Source organism: Sorex fumeus, unplaced genomic scaffold (genome assembly GCF_029834395.1).
Source record: "Sorex fumeus unplaced genomic scaffold, SorFum_2.1 ptg000063l, whole genome shotgun sequence".
NCBI classification, from domain to species: domain Eukaryota; kingdom Metazoa; phylum Chordata; class Mammalia; order Eulipotyphla; family Soricidae; genus Sorex; species Sorex fumeus.
Genome location: NW_026606120.1, coordinates 27,017,366 through 27,025,285, shown reverse-complemented (window position 1 = coordinate 27,025,285; position 7,920 = coordinate 27,017,366). Strand labels below are relative to the sequence as shown.

Here is a 7,920-nt window from a genome sequence, read left to right as displayed (position 1 = left end):
TGCTAAGGCTTAAGGGATGGTTAGGAAAACGGAACATTGGTGGAGGGAAGATCATTCTGGTTGTGGGATTGGTGCTGGAACATTGAATATCCATAACTTCTATATTACAAACAACTGTGTAAACCACAGTGTTTAAAGAAAGTAAAAAAGAAAAATTGCCATAAAATAAATAAATAAATAAATAAATGCTATACATACAATGAAGGGCTATGTTGGAATTTTTACAGTGATGATATGAAGGCGGTGTTATAAATATATACATGTATATTCCTAGTGTAAAGTTTCCTGTATGTTAATAATCAAAATAGTAAATTGGAGCACAGTACTTGAAAAAGTGTCATGGGAATTAAAAATAAGTAAGTGTGAACAGATGGCAATTAAGAAAACATCAAGACAAACAGAAACAAATCTATGTTCTGGGGGAAAAAACTTACTAAGAAGTGCAGGCAATGGGTCCCTAGGTGTTAAGAACCAATTTGGTTACAGTTTCTAGGCTTTTTCTAGCCTAGACATACTACATAACATCTCTGTATTGAAGGCATGAATGGGTTAGTACATATTTGATACATATTTAACTAGAAGAGTAGCTAGAAGCATCCAAAATGCACACATAAATGCATTTCATGAGTATTTACACACAACAGGAAATACATGTAGATAGATATCCTCTAATGCCTGTCCATCATGGGCACACAATTTTTTTCTGTGTATTACAAAATACAAAATGGAGTCAGTTTATAAATACTGTCATAATTTCAACCCTCAGTGAAAATCTTAGACTTGATAATAACATGAACCAAAGAACATTTAGAAATTACAAAGCCAGTTAATTTTCTAATTCAATGCTTTCACTACATATTTTAAACTTGTATCTCTATTAATGCTGTGTATATTTCATAGCGCCATTTTCTGTTACATCTTTCTGAAAATAGAATATTAACATAACTTTAAGTAGGTATTGTCAGAGAAGAAATCCTGAAACTCAGTTGTTAGTACAGGCATTCATTTTTTATATATTTAAAAGTCATACCAGGGTTAATTAATTGACAAATTAATAAGGAAGTGAAACTGAGGGGTTATGTACCTTCCTGAGGTGTCCTGCGGTGGCTTGTAATCCTTCATCCTACAGAATAAGGGAGTTCTCTCTTTACTCACACTGGCATCAACATTCCAGAGGGTGCCCACATTGAAAAAGAAAAATTTGGGGAACCCTTGGGCTAAAAGTCTTCACTTCTGGTCCTCCTGAAGATCAAGGAGCTGTTTGTGTGAGACCAACTGTCACTGCTGAGCTAGAAGGGCCCCAGTCTCAGGATTCCGAGCATCATTCCTGTCCAATTGGCAGTTAGAAAGGATTCAACTATGAACAATTATATGAAGGGCTGAGGGATGCCCAAGAGTAATAAATCAGCCTGTAGAGAAGAGAAAATCTTTCTCTGGACAGTGAAGTGGGTTATTAGGGAACTTCTCTAGGAGTGATTGGAGAAGACCTTCTGGTGATAATCTCATAAAACTTTGTCTTTGCATTATGAACACTGATACAAGTGAATATATGTAGTATATATGGATACTTGTGCCTATATACGAATACACAGTTGGAAAAGCACATTCTAATATACATATAATATAAATTGTGCTGGAGCGATAGCACAGTGGGTAGGGCGTTTGCCTAGCACGCAGCCAACCCCTGGCCAACCCCGGTTCAATTCCCTCCCTCGTCTCGGAGAGCCTGGCAAGCTACCAAGAGTATCACACCTGCATGGCAGAGCCTGGCAAGCTCCCCGTGGCATATTTGATATGCCAGAAACAGTAACAACAAGTCTCAGAATAGAGACGTTACTGGTGCACACTCGAGCAAAACAATGAACAATGGGAGGACGGTGCTACAGTGCTACAGTGCTAATATAAGTTATGAAAAATATATGGCTTTTTTCTGCTTTGCTGAGACATATCCTATGGTAGCCTTTAATTTTGATACAATTTCCAGTTTTCAGAATAGCATAAGATAGCACAGGGTTAGAGAGACATCACAGAGATTAAGGTATTTGCCTTAATACAACCACCAAAGTTTTAACCCTGGTTGTCACATGGTCTCCCATAGAAGCAACCCCAGAGCACAGAGCTGGGTATTATCTGGGTATAAGCCCACCTAGCTGTGCCCCACATAAAAGTGCACAATTTTTGCACATTTTTATCAAAATGATTATTTTATGTATGCTTCCTCATTTACTTATACTATTCTCTCTCTTTCCCTTTCCCTCCTCCTTTCCACATATATATAAATATATATAATATACTATATTCTGTTACCTAAGTATTTAAGAACGACATCACTTCCTATATAATGGGAAAACAAGGATAAATACCTATAATCAAATACAGAAACACTACTATGAAATAAGTCCATGTTATAATTTTGTTAATTTTCCAGTGACATCCTTCATAATTAGTCTTTTACAAATTCAGCATATGATCCACGGTGTGCACATATGATTAGTCCACTGTGAATCTTAGGGCTGCTCCTTTATAAGCAATTTCCTTCTTTGATCTTGCTGCTTTCAGTGTTCTACCTCTATCTATGGTTTCTGTCATTCTGATTAGAATATGTCTTGAGGTATTTTTATTTGGACTTCTTTTAGCTGGTACCATTTGGGCCTCCTGAATTTGAGTACTCTTCAGCTCTGGTAACTTCTCAAAAATGATAGCTTTGATGGTTGCTTATTTATCATGATTTTTTTCCTGCCCCTCTGGAACTCCAATTGTTCTCAACATCATTACAATTTTCCCTTGTCATCTGTAGGTTTATTTTGAGAGTCTTTTCCATTTTCTGCTGTCTGGAGATTCTCTGTACCTCGTCTTGGCATTCACTGATTCTACCCTCAGCAGCTATTATTCTATTGGTGAGGCCTTCCAGTAAGTTTTTTGTTTCATCTACCATGTTGTTCAGGACTGTCATTTCTGCTTTTATTTTCAGATAAATTCCTCCAGGCCCTAGGACAGTAGTGGGATATAGTGAACAAACTCAATGAAGTGAGTGAGTCACCAAGAATTCGTTACCCAGCCAGACTCTCATCCAGTTTTGAAGGAACCATACACAATTTTACAAATAAAGAACAACTCAGAAACTTCATGGACACAAAACCATTGTTACAAGAGGAACTAAATGGACTACTTTAAGATAAGAAAAGTCTCACAAATACACCAACTGCTATCACAATAATCTTTCTCAATTTCAATGGATTAAATATACCAATCAAGAAGCACAGAGTGCAGGATGGATTAGAAAATTGAACGCAACATTCTGATGCATACAAGAAACATATCTGAACTATCAAATCAAATACACACTCAAATTCAAAGGCTGGGAAACAATTTTTCAACCAAACAAACCCCACACCAAAGCCAGGGTATCTGTACTGGTAAAAGAATGCATAGACCAGGCTGAAGGTTATAAGAGAGAGTGAATGTCATTTCTTAATCATCAAGGATCGGTATAACAGGAAGAACTCACACTCCTAAATGTCACTGTCACTGTCCTCCCATTGTTCATCAATTTGCTCGAGGGGGCCCAGTAACGACCCCATTATGACACTTGTTACTGTATTTGGCTTATCGAATATGTCACGGATAGCTTTCCAGGCTTTGCCATGCGGGCGAGATACTCTAGGTAGCTTGCCAGGCTCTCCGAGAGGGGTGAATGAATCAAACCTGGGTCAGCCGACCGGGCCACATGCAAGGCAAATGCCCTGCCTGACATGCATCAAATGAGAGACCAGCAAAATACTTGAAACAACTGCTAATAGACTTGAAGAAAGACATTGAGAGCAACATATTAGTTGAAAACTTCAACACTGTTTTGTCACCTCTCAATAGATCAACCAGACTAAACCTCAGCAAGAAGACAGTATATTTGAGGGAAGAAATGTAAGAGGGGGTTAGTAGATATATACAGAACTTTTCATCCTCAAAAAGCTGAATACAGTGCTCGCTTCAGCAGCACATATACTAAAATTGGAATGATACAGAGAAGATTAGCATGGCCCCTGCACAAGGATGACAAATTCATGAAGCATTCCATATTTTTATTCTTGGCGTATCAATAACCAAGCTGTTCTATAAAAGTAGCTAACTCAAGGGTCCTTTGACTGTTATGTCGAAAACAATGTTTTATACTTCAACAAGAAACCCATAAAAAATAAATAACTATCAACCAATTATAGTTGGAAACCAGAAAAAAAAAAGCTGAATACACATTATACTCCAGTGCAAATGGGACATTCTCCAAGATAGAACACATACTGGAGCACAAGACATACCTCCATAAAATTAAGAGGGTAGAAACTATATCTACTATCTTTTCAGACCATTGATGCACTGAAAATAGAAGAATCACACACAGAAGCAGAGAATCAAATCAAACATCTGAAAATTAAACAGCTTACTACAGAACAATCAGTGGGTTAGAGAGGAAATCAAAAAAGAAATCGAAAGATCTCTGGAAACAAATGAGAGTGAACCACCAGAACTGTGGGACACAGCAAGAGTGTGTTAAGAGAAAAGCTTATAAGTTCTGGAAGTATTCATCAGAAAGGAAAAAACGCCCACATCAATAACTTAATCTCACAGTTTAAGATCTTGGGAAATGACCAATAAAAGGAGTCTAAACCAGGCAGGAGAAAGTAAATAATAAAATTTAAAGCAAAAATAAATAAGTTGGGGGCTGGAGCAATAGCACACCAGGTAGGGCGAGTAGGGAGTTTGCCTTGCAGGCGGCCGACCCAGGTTCGATTCCCAGCATCCCATATGTTCCCCCGAGCACCACCAGGAGTAATTCCTGAGTGAATGAGCCAGGAGTAACCCCTGTGCATATCCGGGTGTGACCCAAAAAGCAAAATAAATAAATAAATAAATAAGTTGGAATCTCCCCTTCCCCCCGGCCCCAACACACACACTAAAAAAAAAAAATCAAAAGATCAACAAAATCAGGGTTTAGTTATTTGAGAAAATAAACAAGATCAATACCACTTCTAGGAATATATCCTGAGAATGCAAAAAAGCACAGTGATATGACATCTGTACCTATGTGTTCATTGCAGCACTGTTGACAATAGCCAAAATCTGGAAACAACCCAAAGTGCCCTAAAACAGATGGCTGGTTAAAGAAACTTTGGTACATCTACACAGTAGAATACTATGCAGCTGTCAGCTGAGAGGAAGTCATGAACTTTGCTTATAAATGGATAGACATAGAGAGTATCATGCTAAGTGAAATGAGTCAGAAAGAGAGGGACAGACATAGAAGGACTGCACTTAGTTGTGGAGTATAAAACAACATAACATGAGGCTGACACCTTAGGATAGTAGATACACGGGACAGGTAGATTGCTCCGTAGCTGGAAGCCTGCCTCATGAGCAAAGGGGAGAAAGCAGCTGGAATAGAGAAGGGATCACTAAGAAAAAGATGGCTGGAGGAATCTATCAGGATGGGAGATGTGTGCAGAAAGTAGATAATGGACCAAACATGATAAACTCTCAGTGTCTGTACTGCAAACCATAATGTGCAAAAGTAGAGAGAGAGTATGGGGAATACTGTCTGCCACTGAGGCAGGGGGAGGGTAGGAAAGGGGGGTTATACCGGGGATATTGGTGGTGGGGAATGTGCACTGGTGGAGGAATGGGTGTTTAATCGTTGTGTGACTCTAACCCAAACATGAAAGCCTGTAACTATCTCACGGTGATTCAATAAAATTTAAAAAAAAAAGCCACTAGCAAGACTCACAAAGAAACTAAGAGAGAAACCTAATAAACTGCATTAGAGATGCAAAGGGGGACATCACAACAGAAACTTCAGAAATTCATAGAGACTACTTTGAAAATCTTTATGACACAAAAATAAAAACCTTTATGACACAAAACGGAGTGACAGCACAGCGGGTAGGGTGTTTGCCTTGCATGCGGCTGACCGGGGTTCGATCCCTGGCATCCTATATTGTCCCCCAAGCATTGCCAGGAGTGATTCCTGAGTGCAGAGCCAGGAGTGACCCCTGAGCTTCGCTGGGTGTGACCCCCCATAAAGGCAAAAAACCCCACAAGAAAACCTTAAAGAAATACATAAATTCCTGGATTTTTATTACCTCCCAAGGCTGGACCAAGAAGATTTGGAATACCTGAACAAATCTATTACTGTCAAGGAAATAGAAATGATACTTAAAAGCCTTCCCAAAAACAAAAGCACAGACCCAGATGGAATTCTTTCAAATGTTTTAAAAGGACCTATTGCCAATATTTTTCAAGCTTTTCCAGGAGATTTGAAGAAACAGAAACACTCCCAGTTTTTATGAGGCAAATATCACCCTGACACCCAAAGCAGACAGAGATTCCACAAAAAAGAAAATCTCAGATGGATATCCCTGATGAACACAGACACAAAGATTCTCAAAAAAAAACTTTAGCAAATAGAATCCAGTGACTTATCAAAAAGATCATACACTGTGATCAAGTAGGATTCATCCTGGGGATGCAAGGATGGTTTAACATTCACAAGTCAATCAACATATTACACATACCAACACAAGAAAAGATAAAAACTATATGATCATACCAATAGGTGCAGGAAAAGCTTTTGACAATTTTCAGCACCCATTCATGATAAAAATTCTTTACAAAATGAGAATTGAAGGAACTTTCCTCAATACAGCCAAGCCATCTACCACAAGCCCACAGCAAACATTTTTCTCAATGGTGAAAAACTAAAAGCCTTCCCTCTAAGATCAGGAACAAGACAAGGTTGCTGACTCTTTCCAGTTCTATTCAACTGGAAGAACTCGCCATAGCAATTAGGAAAGAAAAAAGATCTTAAGGATATCCAGATAGAAAAGAAAGAAATCAAGCTCTCACTATTTGCAGATGACATGATACTATACTCAGAGAACCCTAAAGTCTCTACCAAAAAACTCCTAGGAATAATAGAGTTGTATATGGATTAGCAGGTTATAAAATCAGTACCCAAAAGTCCATGGCTTTCATATATGCAAAGAATGAATGAGAAGAAGGTGATATTAAAAAAATCTGATTCACAGTTCTGCCACAGAAAATCAAGTACCTTGGAATTACCTTAACTAAGGAGATAAAGAACGTGTACAAAGAAAACTACAAAACACTACTTCAAAAAATAAAAAAGGATACAGGAAAAGTAAATACAGCCTCTGCTCATGGATTGGATGGATTTAACATTGTCAAAATGGCAATATTCCACAAAGTATTATATAGATTCAATGTGGTCCCTATAAGGATACCCATGACATTTTTCAAAGAAATTGATCAAACACTCCTGAAATTTTTATGGAGCAATAAACCCCCATGAATAGCTAAAGTAATCCTTTTAAAAAAAGAAGATGGGAGGCATCAGCTTCTCTAACTTCAAACTGTACTACATATATAGCAGTATTAATTAAAACAGCATGGCATTGGAATAAAGACAGACCTATGGACCAATAAAATAAAGCTGAATATCCTGGTACAGAACTCAAATATAACATCACATAATCTTTGATAAGGGAACAAGAAATATGAACTGGAATAAGAAAAGCCTATTTTTTTTATTTTTTGGTCAGATCCAGCAATGCTCAGGGATTACTTCTTGCTCTGCACTCAGGAATTACTCCTGGCAGTGCTTGGGGGACCATATGGGACAGCAGGGATTGAACCAAGGTTGGCTGCAGCCCAGGTTGGCTGCGTGCAAGGTAAATGCCCTACCCACTGTACTATCACTCTGGCCCCAAGGAAAGTCTCTTTAATAAACGGTGCTGAGAAAACTGGACTGCTACATGTAAAATAAAATGAACTCTGACCTCTACCACCATGCACAAAAGTGAGATCAAATGGATCAACGACCTCAACATCAGACCTGAGTCCATAAGGTAC

General features: G+C 38.3%; 1 non-coding gene across 1 annotated transcript; it reads left to right on the top strand.

The window, feature by feature from the left end:
• Window positions 1-3,978: 3,978 nt before the first annotated feature.
• LOC130036243 (U6 spliceosomal RNA) lies at window positions 3,979-4,081 on the top strand. Its single transcript, XR_008794296.1, has one exon. It is a non-coding gene; the product is annotated as a U6 spliceosomal RNA (small nuclear RNA).
• The last annotated feature ends 3,839 nt before the right edge of the window (window positions 4,082-7,920 follow it).